This window comes from Coturnix japonica, chromosome 15 (genome assembly GCF_054131305.1).
Source record: "Coturnix japonica strain WE chromosome 15, WE-NBRP24, whole genome shotgun sequence".
Classification (NCBI taxonomy): Eukaryota; Metazoa; Chordata; class Aves; order Galliformes; family Phasianidae; genus Coturnix; species Coturnix japonica.
Window position 1 is genome coordinate 8,678,739 of NC_140677.1, and position 16,244 is coordinate 8,694,982.

At 51.2% G+C, this 16,244-nt stretch overlaps 1 protein-coding gene across 3 annotated transcripts in view; it reads right to left on the reverse strand.

Moving 5' to 3' along the window:
* Positions 1-15,932, reverse strand: part of SETD5 (SET domain containing 5) — a 58,425-nt gene extending 42,493 nt beyond the window's left edge. For all 3 annotated transcript variants that reach the window (XM_085516793.1, XM_015874946.3, XM_085516795.1), the window contains exon 1: positions 15,816-15,932. The gene's annotated coding sequence lies outside the window, so the exon portion shown is untranslated. The remainder of the gene's footprint in view (positions 1-15,815) is intronic.
* Between the last annotated feature and the right edge of the window lie 312 nt (positions 15,933-16,244).

A 16,244-nucleotide genomic window follows, 5' to 3' on the forward strand; every position in this document is an offset into this window, starting at 1 on the left:
GCCTGCTACACCTTGTCCATACAAGTCCTACACTTTAAGAGTGAACTTTTGAGGCCTGCCTATGCCAGAAAATGGCTATGGCTAAAATAAGGTTAATTGAAATAATGTAAGTGACTCCGGTTTAACTGTAGCAAGCCAGAAGGTTTCTTTGTTCTGGATTTTGTTGCTTGAGAATATAATAGCAAGCACGTGAATGATTCAGTGGTGCAAGCATACAAACTTTCCTAAGCAGCCCTAAATTAAAAAGGTTGTTGGACCCCAGTGCAGATAAAGAGCTGCAGACCTTGAAATTGTGTTGTGAAGGGATTTGAGAGCAAATCTTATACCACACGCAAGGTCAGAGGGAAAGAGAGCAATAAAGGGCAATAACTAGGATCGAGTCCAAGCTGAGGGAATTACAGTTCCCACGAGAATCCGGCCGGTCCCCGCAGCCACGGGAAGTCGCTGAATATAGGAGGAGGATCAGCAGAATTTACTGGCAGGCAGCGGAGGCCAGAAGCTGCAACCAGTGGTGGGCTGACCACAAACGAGTTGCCAAGGAGTAGGATTGCAGCCTCCCATCCTAGAATTGGAAAAGATTCCCCCATAATCCCACTAAATGCTCTCTGCTTCACGAGTCTGGCTGTACGTCCTTTATACATCTATTTAAGGCCGCCACGTGATGCCGGCTGCCTGCCTGGCCACTCCCTGCCAGGCTGAACAAAACGGCTCCAGTGCAGCCCGCAGCCGGGCTCGGCGCAGACGTTGCATCAGCCAGGTGTGCAGGAAGCTGGGGGATAAAGCGACAATTTACTGCAGGGTTCCCAGAGCCAGGCAGCTTCAGGAATGCCGTGGAAAGGACGACAGGAAGGAGCACGGCGCTTCGCACACAGAACAAGCTTCATCGCCTTCAGAAAGCCTTTGTGCTGGGGCTCCGGGCCTGGCCTTTCTCCCAGAGATGATGCAACACTGAGGAACAGGGGCTGCGCCAGAGCAAACTATTCACAGCAAGGCAGATGGCAGCGCGGCCTGAGGATCACAGCGCTCAGCCTCGGCCTGCCTGCACTCCCCGGGAATCCTCCATTTCGCAGCGTCACCTCTCACTCCTGTTGTGGTTTCAGGCAGGAAACAGGACACTACGATATCCAGAAACGACCTGGAAAATCAGTTTGTTCCACAAACTGGAGGAAGAGGCAAGGGAGAAGCTGAACTCCCAGTCTCAGCAGGCAGGCACCGCACAGCACCATGGCTGCAGCACACAAACCCCATGGAACCCCTGCACAGTCATGGTCAACCCCACTCTCCATTACAAGTCCAGATCTGAACATCCCAATCCCATCACCCCTCCATAATCAGGGAGCTTCATTCAGTCACAGAACAGTTTCATTGGAGGGGATCTCAAAGCTCGCAGAGCTCCAACCCCATGCTGTGGGCTGGCTGCCCCCACCAGCTCAGGCTGCCCAGGGCCCCATCCATGGCCTTGAGCACCCCCAGCTCTGGGCAGCCATGCCACTGCCTCACTGCCCTCTGAGTGCAGAATTTCTTCCTAACACCTAACCTAAATCTCCCCTTTTAGTTTGCAGCCATTCCCCCTTGTCCTGTCACTCCGTGTCCCTGTAAGAAGCCGGTCCCCCTCCCACCTGTACGCTCCTTTAGGGTGCTGGAAGGCCACAATGAGGTCTCAAAGCGCAGCTCCCTCAGCCTGCTCTTGGAGCATTGGAACTCCAGCCCTCTGAGCAGCTCTGTGACCCTCCTCCAGACCTGCAGCATTGCACCTGGCCCTGAGATCATGCAAATATGTTTTTCCCCCCAAACTGGAAGGAAGTTATTCGAGGCTTATGTAACGCTCGTTTGCCGCGCTCTAACAAACAGCAATTTGTCTAACGTGCTTTGAGTGGGAAACTTGGCCACGGGAAGATTGGCAGCCTGTGCTACACACAGAGAGACGGTCAAATCCAGTTGGTAATTAAGCTACGTAATCACTGAGACGCACTAAAACCCAGTGAATTTCACACAGTAAGGAGCTCAGGAGAGATTTCCACAATCTTCCAGCGCTGGGGCCCACATCACGCCTCTGTCAGGGAGGTCTCAGTAGGAAACCTGGCTGCTGTCCTTCCAGGCCTGGAACCCAGAGGCACTCCAAGATCTGCCAGGAGCTTTTGCTTCCCCCCCCCCCCCTCCAATGTAAATCTCACACATTTCCTGCAGGATGACTTTAAACAGCCCCGGACATGCTGGTGAGCAGACAGAGCCAGTCATAGAATCACAGAAATATTAAGGTTAGAAAAGACCACTGAGACCATCCAGCTCTAAATCACATCCCTCAGTGTGCCTCCAGCCACAGTCACTTCTTCAATTTGCTTGGTTATTGTTAATGGGATGAGAAAGTGGATAATCGAGTTGAATGCATCTTCATGCTAAACGTACATGTCCAGAAATCAGCAGACACGACCTGCAACTTGTGACTAAATAAAGATAAAAGCTACTTAGAACAGTTTCAGTTTTGCTGGCTTGCTGAAAAATTAGTAATGTCTTCCTCTGAGAAGAGCTTCTGAGCACACAGCACTGCAACCCCCCACATGAAGTACAGGTGGGTGGGAAGGCAGGAGGGCTCAAAACAAGCAGCTGCCAAAGTGCTACTTTGTAGGGCTGGTGCGGAAACGACGCTGAGGAAATGGTTCTGTAACAAATCCATAATGAAATTCTACCTGCCACCACAACCACTGGATTTTTGAAGGCTGGATTATGAGAAGTATAACGAGAACATCTTAATGACTTATGCAATTACAACTGCACATAAGTATGTGCAGCCACGTGGTGAAACATGAGAGTTGCTCACACCGGAGGAGAGGCCCAGAGCCCTCCTGCAGGCAAAGGGACTCAGCGCCTCCATGGGCCTCCCAGTGACGGGGAAAAGGGCCGATGACACAGCAGGAAGTTGGGGAAGGCCAGATTTCTTCCCTGCCAATCCTTTACAATCTCCTTTGTGCGGGGCACTTTCTGCCAGAAGCTTCAGCAGGTTGGGACAGACGGGGCTGTCTGGACAAGGTAAAGCAGCAGGGGCTGCTGTGCTGGATTGCGGAGCTGGAGGCCTTTGCTTTGCACTGCGCAGTGCCCCAACACGTTCCTGCAGTTTGCTATCTCTTTAGCCTTAAGCAAGAGAACTCGCAGTTGCTAGACAACCTCCTTCCCAGCTACAAAACAGCTCCATTTCTATGACAAATCGATAGGCTCAACGTGCAAGAAGCTACGGGGTTTTGAGCTGCCTTCTTCCCCAGGACACAGCAGTGCTTCCTGCTCTGAGTGCACGGCAGCAGAGAGGAAGGAGGCCGAGCAGCTCCTGGGCAGGACCTGAAGCAGAGGAGAGGCAGGAATGCAGCCATGCCAGAGAGGAGAGAGCCCTGCACCGCCTCTGCACGCCAGGCTGGCTGTGAGAGCTCAGCATGCATCACACAGCAGGTTTGGAGAGCTGGGAAGGACCTGCAAGGGAATTTTAGAGCCCTGCACATCTGCAAAGGCACCCAGGGCAAGGTAATCTATGAAAACATAGAAACTCAGCCGTCAAGGGAGTGGCTGAATGGACAAACACATAAAAAGCACAGGTGTGATGCAGAGCCATCACCCAACTGAGTCACCCATTTCCCAGGTGAATGTACAAAGTGAGGGAGGCGCGGGATTGCTGAAGGAATCTCATTTGAATAGCACGAAAAAACAGCAAACAAGTGCCATTAGAACCCTGCTTTTGATGGTTATTTAATACTGTTTCAAACACTAATGAACCTCCCGACTGCATCCAGCTAACCTGAGACAGAGAATATCCTCCATTAAGAACGAACCTACCAAGACAGCCTGCTCGCTGTGCCTCTCAGAGGAGCTCTAATCATGTTATCGCTGAGCCATTTATTTTTTATTTTTTTCAAACGTTGCTTCTAAAAAAGGATGAAAAAGATTGAGACTTCTGCTGTGGTCAACTGGAATTCAGCAACGTTCATCTGAACACAGTGAGTGCACACAGTTACATCAGTGCTTCTCTGTAGAGGATTTCAGAAAGCCTTAATCATATCTTAAACATCTGAAGCAACGCAGTATGGGAAAGAACCGAGTTCCAAAGATGCAAGCCACAAAGCATTAAGTTTCAGAGCTCCCTTCACATGCTGTATGTCTTATGCAAGGCAGTGTGCTAGCACCAGGTTAACTATTTCTCCTCTACATTAATCTTTACTTCATGACCTTGCTGCTGACTGAACAACTGAACTTGCTCCAACTTTAAAGATCTTAAACACCATTTTGAGGAATGGACTATTAAATATATTTCCTCCAGAGAGAGACAAGCTGGACCTATTTTAAAAGGCTAAAATGAATGCTTGCTCCTTTCCCCTCCCCCGTGAACTGTGCCAATGTTTAATTATTGTCATCGCTGAGAAACTGTATTTCAAGACTAGATTTGTCCAATCTCTGTTGATATTGCTGGGTCTTTGTCAGCAGATCTCACAGCTCCTTTCAGAGAACGATCAAGTCCTCTCCCAATTGTCTTTTCAATGAGCTGAGTAAGTTGAGCTCCTTTAAGCCTCACATCATGAGGTTTATTTTCCAGTCCCTGGATCGTTTCTGCAGCTGTCCTTTGAATTCTCTCCAAATACACTGGCATTCTTCTTCAAGCATGGAAACCAAAATTCACTTCTATCACTATCAGCCTAAACGTTACTGCTTGGAAGATTACTTATTTATTTTTCCTTGACATTCCTCTCTCCGTTGTTTTCTTATTTCTTCTCATTTTTATTCTTTCTAATGTGCCCGGGAATCACATTAACCCTTCATACAAAACACTGACCCACGCAGCACACAGAGGCAGTTAGATGAGGTGACCTTAAGGCCCTTGGAGCTACTGCTTTCCAAAACACCATTTCACAATGCATGGCTGGCTTTCCAGTTTTGCTACCAAACGCACCACCTTGCAACTGGGTGGGATCAGGCATTTCGTTGAAAGGTGGCAAAAACAATTCCGAGCTCCTAATGATACTTCATTAACCTCCTCGTGCGTCTTACGCAAGCTTTATCAAATATTTTATGCTATCCAGATAAAAAGATACTAAAGAGCAGTAAATTAAAAGCTGATTTCATCTCCCAGCCTTCTCTCCAGCTAGGTGTGTCCTCTCAAAGTTACGATCCCAGATATTTGAGATATCTGTGATGCAGTTTCTCCAGCACAACCACATGTAGTCGCAGCGCATCCCCCTTCACAGCAGCCATATATCCCTGCTGTCACACCTGCTCTGGCTTCCCCCCCCCTCCACACATCACACTGGTTGGAAGGGACCACTGGAAGTGAGCAGCCTGAAACCCCCTTCTCTCCCAAAAGCAGAGCCAAGCTGGATCAAGTTGCTCAGACCTTTGCCCATTTCTTCTCCAGGGCCACTAGTGTTTGTGCAACTATGCATTTTAAGGCCAAAAATAACCTTCCGATGATCTGACTTTCCACCTAACAATGACTGGAAAATCTCACCTAGTTGCTTTTATTCTTGGCGTCACAGCTTACAAATGAACTGTGTTTGTCGAATGGGGCCTGAAAAACAGCGCACGGATTTACCACAATTCTTTGGGGGAAGTTTAAAACCATGCAACAGACTGCATGCAGCCTACAGATCCCAAGGCAGCATCAGCCCAAGTCATTAAGTCTTCACAGCATGCAGAGTACATGTGGAGCTTTTTTAGGAGGGGGGAAAAAAAGAAGTGTAAAACCTTTTTTAAACTAAAACTACATTGAACACATTCTCAGAAGCCTTTGGAGAATGCTTCAAACAACCCCAAGCAGCTCCAGCTCTAAGTGCTCCTCTGAAGGAGCCTGCTTCTGCCCAGCAGAAAGAGATGTTGGCTGAAGGTGTTAGCTTCCCCACAGCTTCATAAAACATGTATTAACAGCCAATGCACTGACGTCATTTTAATTGTTCTCTTTCACATTCACAGCGCTGAGACTTATCAGCACCTATCTTTATCGGTACTTTTATTTACCAACACACTCACAACATCTGTTTTCTTGAGTGCTCAGACCCACCAGCCCTTCACCAGCACAGAATACCTTCCAGCCCCAACAGGGCAGTTAACACGAAGCTCACCCATTCCTGCCTCTGTCACTAACAAGAACCTACCTTTCCCCTCAAAAAAACCAACACAGTTACATACAAAGGATTAATGCAGAAATACACTTATCCATATGAAAAAAACAATGTATCAAACCAAAAGTAAGTCACAATGGTCAAGCTGTATTCCTTTCCTTAAAGAACAGCAATATGAAATCAAAGCAACCACAATCAGGGCTGTGTTTAATATTACAGCATGAACTACTACACTGAAATTAGAGATCTCAGCCAAGATCCTGCAGTCTTCTCACCTTACATTCTTCCCTAAGCACCAATTTTTGGCCCTGATCAAGACGAACAAAACCTCATGTCTGACTCAGGAGTGGCTCTTGTTCCTGCATTACGTTCTCTGCTCTCAGTCCTGTCTGGGATTCTCAGTGCCGTAGTCTCTGCCAACACTAAGGAACCTCTTTAAACCTGGAAAAAAATCCCATCACGTGAGTAAATGAGGCTTGACAGAATGATGGATGCTGCAGGTTCATGAGTATGAAGGCGCTCCTAAGATGGGTTGCGCCTGTTACAGCTTCACAGAAGCGTAAAAGATGCTGGTTTGCCGCATTCAGGAGGGAGATGCTCAGCTATTTAGATTGGGTGCATTCTGTACAAGATTGAAGATGAGTAACTCGCAGCTGGACAAATTCTATTCTAGAAGAAAGCTGCGTTCCCTGTACCTTCAACACCAGCATCTCCTGCATCTTTCCTCTGCTCCTTTTCAAGCACAAGATACTGAATATACCCACACACAACACACAAAAACCCAACAGCCAGAGAATTCAGGCCAACAAGCTGTAACCAGGAGGAATTTCACATGCAGCAGTCACCTCAGGGCTAATTTAATTTGTCATTATGGAAAAACACAACTGTCAAGACCTCAGCAGGGTAACGGTTGGATAGGAGAATGAGCTCAGCACAGGAGGAACATAGCACAAAGTTATCTGCCCAAATAACACAGAAGCATCCAAAAACAGTTTGCCAACAATGCTCTGAAGGCCCCTTCACATAGTTCATCAATCCTGACAGCTACAAATCATTACCAACATGGTTCTCGAGTTGAACTATCTTGTAGCATTAAGATGCTGGTGAAAACAAGCAGGAAAAATGCCATGGCTCATATTACAAGGCTTCCCCAGCAACAATTCAGACGACTTTCTCACCTGTGTCCACTACACAATGCACTCCCACCACAGCTATTAACATCAGTACTGCTCTGCTGCACTGCTGAAAGACATGAAAGGGCCATGCGGGACCTGCAGAGCACCAACCCGGAGCTGTTGGAGGCCAGGCTCCATGGGGCCCAGGGCAGCCTGAACTCGTGGCTGGCAGCCCTGCCCACAGCACAGCGTTGGAGCTACATGATCTTTAAGGTCCCTCCCAGAAGCCAAGCTGTTCTATGATTCTAGGAGCCTGGCATGGGTGAGACGACTGCCCCACTGCCTGCCACAGCCACCTCACTTGTTTGCTCTCAGCCCTCACAGGCTGATGAGCATCCAGGAGAAGAGGCACCATCCCAACAAGCAGAGATCAGCAGTTTAACTGCAGAGATTTTAACCTAAGCTGAATTGTACCTTCTGAACGCTACCACAACTCCAGAGCAATTCCCATTGTTCAAGAGACCAATTTTTACTTTTTAAACCCACAAGCTATTTCAGTAAAACCATCTTTCCTAACAACCCAGGTAATTTTGTTTTACAGAGCGCAGAAAAGTTTCCATCACGTTTCAAATATGTGTCAAGGCCGTTTATTTCCTCCCTCACAACCTTCTCCGCAAGTAAAACTGAAAGCATCAGAATTCCTTCAAAATGTTGCCCCAACACAGTGACTCTCGTGGGAGCAGCCTGCTTTGCTATCACTCACAGAAAGCAGGGAAGCCTTAAACTCTGACATTACAGGCACCAACAAAGAAGGTACAAACTTTGCTCACAACCCTTTGCTCCGAAATCACCCCCATCCATCTCCTCTGGGCAAAAGGGATGTTCAGTCCTTCAAGCAAAAGGATCACTGTTGCATTTCCATGCAGCTCTGTGAGATCCAGAGGAGCAGTGCCAACACCTGGCCCAGCCATTCTGTTCCTCCCTCTCCTGCCATGCACCCTTCCCCAGCTGCAACTCGCTATGTTTCTGCTGACCACAGTTCCAAGCCAACAGCCCCAACCTCCAACAGGGGAAGAGCAAACCTGCAGCAGATTTCAATGCACACTCTGCTCTCAGATATACAAAGGACATTCTGAACCTGCAATGGCTGAAGAGACCCTGCCAAATGACAGACTTCAAGCTCTCTGCACCCACCTCACAGCCCTCCGACCCAGGCTGTGCTCTGTCTCTTGGCATCCAAGCACCGTTCTTCTGACAGCACAGACAAATCGGTGTGTGCAAGGGCTGCTGCCAGCTTGGGATTCCGGCCCAGGAACGTCTCACCGCAGAGCAGCCTCCCTGCACAGAGCCCCACTGGGAGGACACGGCATCTCCTTCATGTCTGACCTGCACCAGGGCTGCTCTGACTTCCGCACAGACCCTCCTGCTGACAACACTTAGCAAAAAGGGGCAGGTTTGGGAATGGTGCACCCCAAACATAACAGTCTGCTGCTTGATCAAACTTCCCACCTTCACTTACTGTATGTTCTTTGATTTGGGGTTATTTGCGCAGGTCTTCATGAAATAAAGGATAACCCTTAACAAGAACTCTTGTAACAGATGAAAGTTCTTGCTCATGAGACACACTACTCACGCCCAACATGAGTTTTTGGACAGCAGTATGTGCTCAGAGGTGCCACAACATGTTAACATTTAAATCACTTTATTCCAACTCAAATGGCCAAGATGCTGCCTTGAGTTCCACTAGTCCCCCCAGTCCCACCATATAAGGCCTGAGAAGCCCGGCCTGCAGCTCACACAGGGATGTGCAGCATGCGGCCAATTGCTTTACATCAAGAAGATGGCACTTGAACCAAGTTCTCCATATTAAAGAGATGGCACTGAAATCCCCACTGCATGCAGCCTTGGCTGAATTCAAGCTTTGCTGTGTTCTCCTCATACATATTTCTACACATCCCATAGCTCACCTGCCTTGGGTAGCAGAGGGAAGCCACCGGAGCCAGTCCTGCTCCCCTCTGTCACTCCCCACTACATCCTCCGTATTTCCACCCAGAGGCTCTCCCCTATTTATTTTGTGAGAGCTCTGGAAGCTCGTCAAACTCATTGTGAGCCAATTCAATTCACTATCTTGGCAAAAGGAGAAAAATCCAGCAAAAACCAAAACTTGAAAAAACAAAACCAAAAAAAAACTAAAGCAGCTTTCTGCTGGGTGAGCTCAGAAGAGGGACCCGAGAAGCACCAGAGCTTGCAGACAAAGGCAGAACTGCAGGAGGAGCAGGCTGGATGTGCTGGGCTGTGTCACGCAGCCTCACCCCGAGTAACCCCGCAGGGCGCAGCGCTGCCATAGTTTGGAGCTGACTTCAGCTGACACAGCGTCAGGCGGCCTCCACATCCCTGCTGCACCGGTGCTGGCCTGGCCCTGCCAGCAAGCAGCAGGAAGGCACTTCCAGGAGGGAGGTGCTGCCAGGTAGCCTGCCTGCACAGCCTGCTGCGGGACAGGAACATGCCAGAGCTGGAGAGAAACTGTGGAGCTCAGAGCCTGACCTTAGCCCACGAGTGTCCTTGTTCCCTGTTAACCAGCAGGCAGCCTTGATCCCCAACATCCTTGACGTTCATGAGGCCACAAGAGTAACTCTGAATCTGCAGCCTCTTCTGCAGCCAGGCAGATCCTGCTTAAGGAGATCAGCAGTCACCTCCTCTTCACGAGTTCACTGGGGCGGTAGGTGCAGGAAGCTTCCAGATCTCTGCTGTGGCGAAAGTTAATCTACAGCCTCATTACTGAGAACATTCCTGCAGCATGATTACAAGCTATTTCAACCTGATGCCACTAAAACACAGGAAATCATTTGGTTTAGTGCCTTTAACCGAAAGCTTGAAGTTCAAAAACAAATTCAGAAGATTCCTATATTCTTCAATTCACTTGGACAAGCGCCTATACATTGGCAATGCAAACCAGGGGGAGATCTGCTGATATTTGAAGGGATCCATGCTGAAACCCCAGCACATTCCAGTTTCCCATGTGTTTATCCAACTTTTCCCAGTGTATCCCACCCTGCCTGTAAACAAGGACACGCTCTCATTTCCCCATCCCTCCCCAACAGATGAGCTGAGGAGGCCATCCAGGGAGCAGCTTCATTCTAGATCCAACTCAGGCAGAGGCAGAACAGAGAAAGAGGGTCATGCTGAGAAACACCAACCTGCTCCTGCGCTGTGCAGCTGGGCCAGAGCCACGCTGGGATGCTGTGCCCCGTCTCTAGGATGCTGTGCCCCCTGTCTCTGGGATGCTGTGCCCCCTGTCTCTGGGATGCTGTGCCCCACGGCTCAGGGATGCTGTGCCCCCTGTCTCTGGGATGCTGTGCCCCCTGTCCCTGGGATGCTGTGCCCCCCTGTCCCTGGGATGCTGTGCCCCCTGTCCCTGGGATGCTGTGCCCCCTGTCCCTGGGATGCTGTGCCCCCTGTCCCTGGGATGCTGTGCCCCCTGTCCCTGGGATGCTGTGCCCCCCATGCTCCCACCCCCCAGCAGCACCACTCTGCAGCTCTATTACTCGCTCCCAGGGAAGCTCCTTCCCCTCCTCCATGCTGAGCACCGCTGGCGTGCATGGCTTCCTTATCCAAATATTTCCATGCAACACAATCCTCCAAAACACCAGCCACTTATTTCCATGACACAAAGTCTATGCACAACCATGAGACTGCATTATCTGACACTGACTAACTGAAACACTGAGCTGCAGCCTGTTTTTTTTTACTGTATCATCACCAACGGATATGTTCTGCTACAAAGCCTGATGAAGAGATCTCCTTCCTACTCCTTCCCTATCAAAGGCTTGCATTTCAAACTGCTCGCTTCCAAGACAAGAGGATTCCCAGTATCAGAACCTCACACTGCCTCCTGTGCCAGCAGTGCAGCACCCGAGAAGCTAAGCCTTGTAAATGAATAAAGCTGCAAAGGGAAGCCCAGCCCCGCACCATGGGCTCCATAAGGACGGCAGGAACACGCCTGAGTCAGCAAACGAGTAGCTACCAAAAGAAGACAGCGTCTCATTGTCAATGTATATGATTGCAATTGTAAGCGCTCTCTAAATATGAACACATCAAAAGCGCCGTGACCTTTCTGCTCTAAAATTACTTGGAAATATTCGAGGGCTTAAGCATTGTTTTCAAAACTAACTCACACTGTGTCTCAAAAGACCGTTTATGAGTAGGAAAAAAAACCTCATTTAGAATGGGATGAATAAGAAAAAAAGTCAAAAGTCTTAAAAACTGCACAGATCCGCCCGCTTTGGATACCTCCCCTTTGCTAAACTTAGCCCTTCCATGACCCTCGGGGAGGAATGCAAGACCTGTCTATGTTATCAAGTTTATACGGATTAAACTTTAGCATAAACAACAGTTCCCCTTCCACACTTCACTCTAAAAGCCAAATTCCTGACTATTTCTCAATGCCACTGTTCCCAGTCCCTCCCTCTCCATTCCCCCTTTCTCTTAAGGTTGGGTGAGTGTGGGACTATCGGATTCCGGACCACAAAAGCAATCAGTCCCACTGCTCACAGTCCAACAAAGGACAAGTCCTCCTCTATGCTTTCCCACCTTGAAGCCTGAGCACATCACTACCCATATTACTCACTGAAGTATATTGTGTGCGTTTGGTAGGAGGAAAACAAAACTCAACAAGAAAGTTTCTCTTTCCCAAATTATTTTATGTTCAAGCACCTGAACCAGATACGCCAATCAAAAAGGCACAGAGTTACAATTTAAACAACAACACTGACACTCCTATAGAGTTTATCAACAAAACCCGGGTTCAGGCTGGGATCCACCACACGATTGTTCAGTTCTTCAAGTTTAGACTCATCAGTTGAAGCGAGGGAAAAATCCCTTTAGCTATTTTTGTTGCAGGAAAATAATACTTCACCACCAGCTCGGGCGGGGGAAGGGGCTGATGAACAAGAACCTCCTGATTTGCTGTGCGGCTCATCCTCCAAGACAAAGAGCATCTTTCCTAATTACAGCCAAAACTTCAACCAGGAGCAGTTGCGGGCTGTGTTTCTGGGTGCGCTGAGGGCTCAGCAAGTCCCACCCCCAGCACAGCGTGGGGAGCCCAGGAGCAGCACACGCTCTCCTTGCTCAGCAGGGCAAGGGGCTGCAGGAATACTGGGAAACTGCCATCAAAATAGTGAATCTTAGGGGAAAAAAGCACCAAGGAGCAACCAGAAACTTCACTGAGCAGCTCAGAAGTGGAAAAAAAACCTCAGCTCCCAGAATTCCAAGAGATGGAACTCTTGCTGAGTTCCAGTCTGAGGCTCTTTCCATGATCAAAATCAGCAAAAGGTTTACGTTAAGCCAGATTTATACAAAACTGTCTCTAATTTAAGAACCTAAGTGCAAACTCGCTGCGCGCTAACCCTCGCCTCAAGCAGTCACGTAAGCCAAAGGCTGCCTTCAATCCCTAACAGCTTTAACACACACGGTTTTGTGGGGTTTTACTTAATTCCAAGTGAAAAACAAACAGCCAAAAGGACGATGCTATGAAATACATTCCTTTTTCAATCAGACAGCTTTCGTTTCACGTCACCTGAGATCCAACGTCTCACATGCTGTGGATAGATGCACACATCCAACACTTGCAACAAAAGTATTGCTGCTACGTCTCGCATAAAGAACAGCACCCGACTGCAACCTTAATGCAGGCAGCGTAACACGAGAGCTCGCTGCTCGGCTCTGAAACTACACACAAAAGCAGCACCAGGGTAAGAACACAAATGTGCATTTGTAATGCAGCAACACTGCCATGAGAACAATGATCTTTGAGCCTTCAAAACTCTGGGTGCCCACGACGTTTGTTTTACTGTTTGCTGGAGTACACAGAAACGTTTTGATCTCATCGCATCATCCAAGGTGAGCTGGAAAAAGCCTGGGAGCCCAGAAGGAAAGGACTGAGGTGATGGGCCAGGCAGGGTGATAAAGCACAGCTGGGCGCTGTGCACTCAGGTCTCTGTTGAATGCATTGCACCTCGTAAATGAGCTGATCTCATGGGTTCCATTTCTTGCCCAGCTGCGGTGCACAAGGTTCTGTGGGCTCCAAGATGCTCATTCAATGCTGTTTCTTTGCGATGGGATGTCTCAACTTTGACCTATTACTTCTCAAAATAAGATTTGGCTGCCACGCAGTACTCTATTTTCTATAAGGGGATTAAACATACTTGGGATTTCACCACGCCACTATAGGCCATATAATCTCAGACAACACCAGCAGGAACGCTGCTTTCAAGTCACTTGGGATACGACAGTAAAAAGCAGGCCAGGGCCTTGCCAAAGAGGCGTCACTTATTCAACAGGATGCAAGGCACCAGATAATTCCCCATTACAACGCACAGGGAGACAGTGAACAAAGGCTAAGGGGCAATGGAGGTGGCTTGCTGTGTTTTACTCAATGAAGGAGATGGTTTTGGTACCGCCAAGTAATCCCAACCTGCTGCTGCTGACCCACTGTGCTCTGCTCCAGCACTGGGTGGGTTTGGTGCAGTCACAGAACCATGGCTGGAGCCCAGCTGGTGCTCTATGTGTGAGGGCTGCTCGGAGCTCCACACCCTCAGCATGGCTGCAGCCAGCCAAGAGCATTTCAGAGCACGTTTCAGTCTCTCTCACATTATCCTGCTCCTGGAATTTTTGCTTCCAGAAAACAGTGTTGTGGGTTTGATAAGAGAGGCCAGGACCTGAGATGGAGCAGGGCTCAGCAGGGCTCCCCGTGAGGTGTGGTTCCCAAAGATGGCACTGACGCTAACGTGTTCCCATGTCACATCCTGCACGCCTCGACCAGCAGCTCCACCTTTAACAAATGCACTGGGATATTGAGCTCCATCCCAGCAGCACATCACCACCCAGACTGCGCCCAGTGCCAAATGGTGGTTAATCACATAGGAAAGGTACTCATGCTTCCTTAACCAAAAAGAAAAAAAAAAAAAAAGGAAGCTATTACATTCAAGCAGACAGTGTGTGGATGGGAGCTGGCAGATTCCACAATACAGTCACGTCAAAAATGGCCTCCTGCAAACTGTTCCCTCACCGAGCACTCGAGCTGAGCAAGGAGAGGAATCTTTCCATTAGCAGAGGACGTCTCACCGCAGCACGGCAGCTCGTTGTGCCACACAGCCCTGCAAGCAGCAGCAGATAAATGGTGCTCTGCAGGCAGCAGAGGGGGGAAACTCCTCTGCCCGCAGCCTGATCCCAGCCCTGAAGTTGAGCCGGGCCATTAGTTTGACTGTTCCCCGCTCTGTGAACGGAAAATCCCTTCTGAGCACTCGCAGGCTGGTGTCTGCCGCACACACCCACCGCGCACAGCAGAAATTCCAGTCAATAAGGCGAGTGGGGCCCAGCCGGTGGAAGGGGAGGAAGGAGACACACAAACAATAAGGCAAGCATCTGGCTCTGCGACTGGCTGGAAGGAGGCCGGAGTTCAGAGGCGAGGAGACTGCAGCCCTCAGTTCACTGGAAGATCCTATCAATCCTCACTGCCCTACTTTTCACACACATCCTTATATCCGCAGAGGGCAACCCAGGGTTCGCAGCCCGTATTCTGCTATTTCACCCGACGTGGAATGACGGCGAAAGGCACCTCGATGGGTTTGTCGTTCCTGCTTCTGCTCATGGCAATGGGGACAGGCCTGAAGAACCCGAGGCCTCCCCTACCCACAGCGCTGTGCTTAGGGGGGGCTGGGGGAGCACCAGCCCTGCCCCGGCTCCCACCCAGCACCCGGAGCGCTGCTGTCACCCCGGAGCCGGGGACTTCCTGGGTCAACCGCAAAACAGAAAAGAAGAATAAAATCCCAGTGCTTCCTATACGAGCGAAAAGGGAAATCTCCTCTTTCTAAGGAAGGAAATGGGTTCGCTGGGTTCGGGCCTTAAGGCACAGCCGTTCTAGAACGCCTCAAGGCGGGGGCTGGGGGGGGGCAGTCTGGAACACGGCGGCCCCGAGCTCCGAGGCCGCATCCCGCACAAAGGCGAGGCTCGGAGCTGCTCCCCGTTACATAATGGCCGGGGGCCGCGGCGGGGCCGGGCCGGGGCCCTTCCCGGGGGCACGGAGCTGGGAACCCCTGGAGAGGCGGCAAAGCCCCCCCGGGGGTCGTTCCTCGGAGGGGATGCGGTTCCCCCGGCGGCGGCGGAGAGCAGCGGGGCCGCGCAGCACAACGACACCCGAGGGCGGCCCGACGGTGTGACCTTGCCAGCGCACGGCCCCCCGCGTGGCCGCGGCCCCGGCAGGGCGAGACCGGGCACCATGAGAAAGCACAAAACGCCGCAGAGCACGAGCGGGCGGCACCGAGCCCACGGACCGGACAGCGCGGCAGGACCGGGGCGCGATACCGCCCACAAAGCCCCGCGGCCCGGCCGGCCATACAACACCGGCCCTACAGCACCGGCCTTACAACACCAGCCCTACAGCACCGGCCTTATAGCACTGGCCTTATAGCACCGGCCCGCTCCTCCACGCCGGGCCTCCCCCAGCAGCAGCCCCGCGGCAGAGCGTTGTGCCGGGTATCGGCCCGCTCCGGGCCCCGCCGGTACCGCACACCCGTCCGCACGCTCCCTCCTCCCGCTGCCCCACTCGTACCTGTCCGGCCCGTTCCCCGGGCCCCGCTCGGCACTAGGCCCGGCTGGCCGCCACGGCGTTTCCTGCTCGGCCGGCGCAGCGCACCCTTGGCAGCAGCTCGGCCCCTCCCCCCGCAGCGGCTGCTCCCCGGGCCGGGCGGAAACGGCACTGCGCGCACGGGGATCCCCGGCGCCGGCGCCAGGGGCGGCCCGGCCACGCCCCCTCCCGCTCCCCGTTGGCTGCCACGGCGCCGCGCCGCGCCAACCGCCGCACGGCTCGCCCCGCCTCCCCTCGCTTCCTATTGGCCGGCTCCTCGCCCGACCCCTCCCGCGCTGTTTCCTCATTGGATGCCGCCCGCCCGCCCCGCCGCTCGCCTCACGGACGCGGCGTCTCGTTGGCTCGCCGACCTGTCGATCAACCGGGTGAGGGCGGGAATACGCCAGCGCCGAC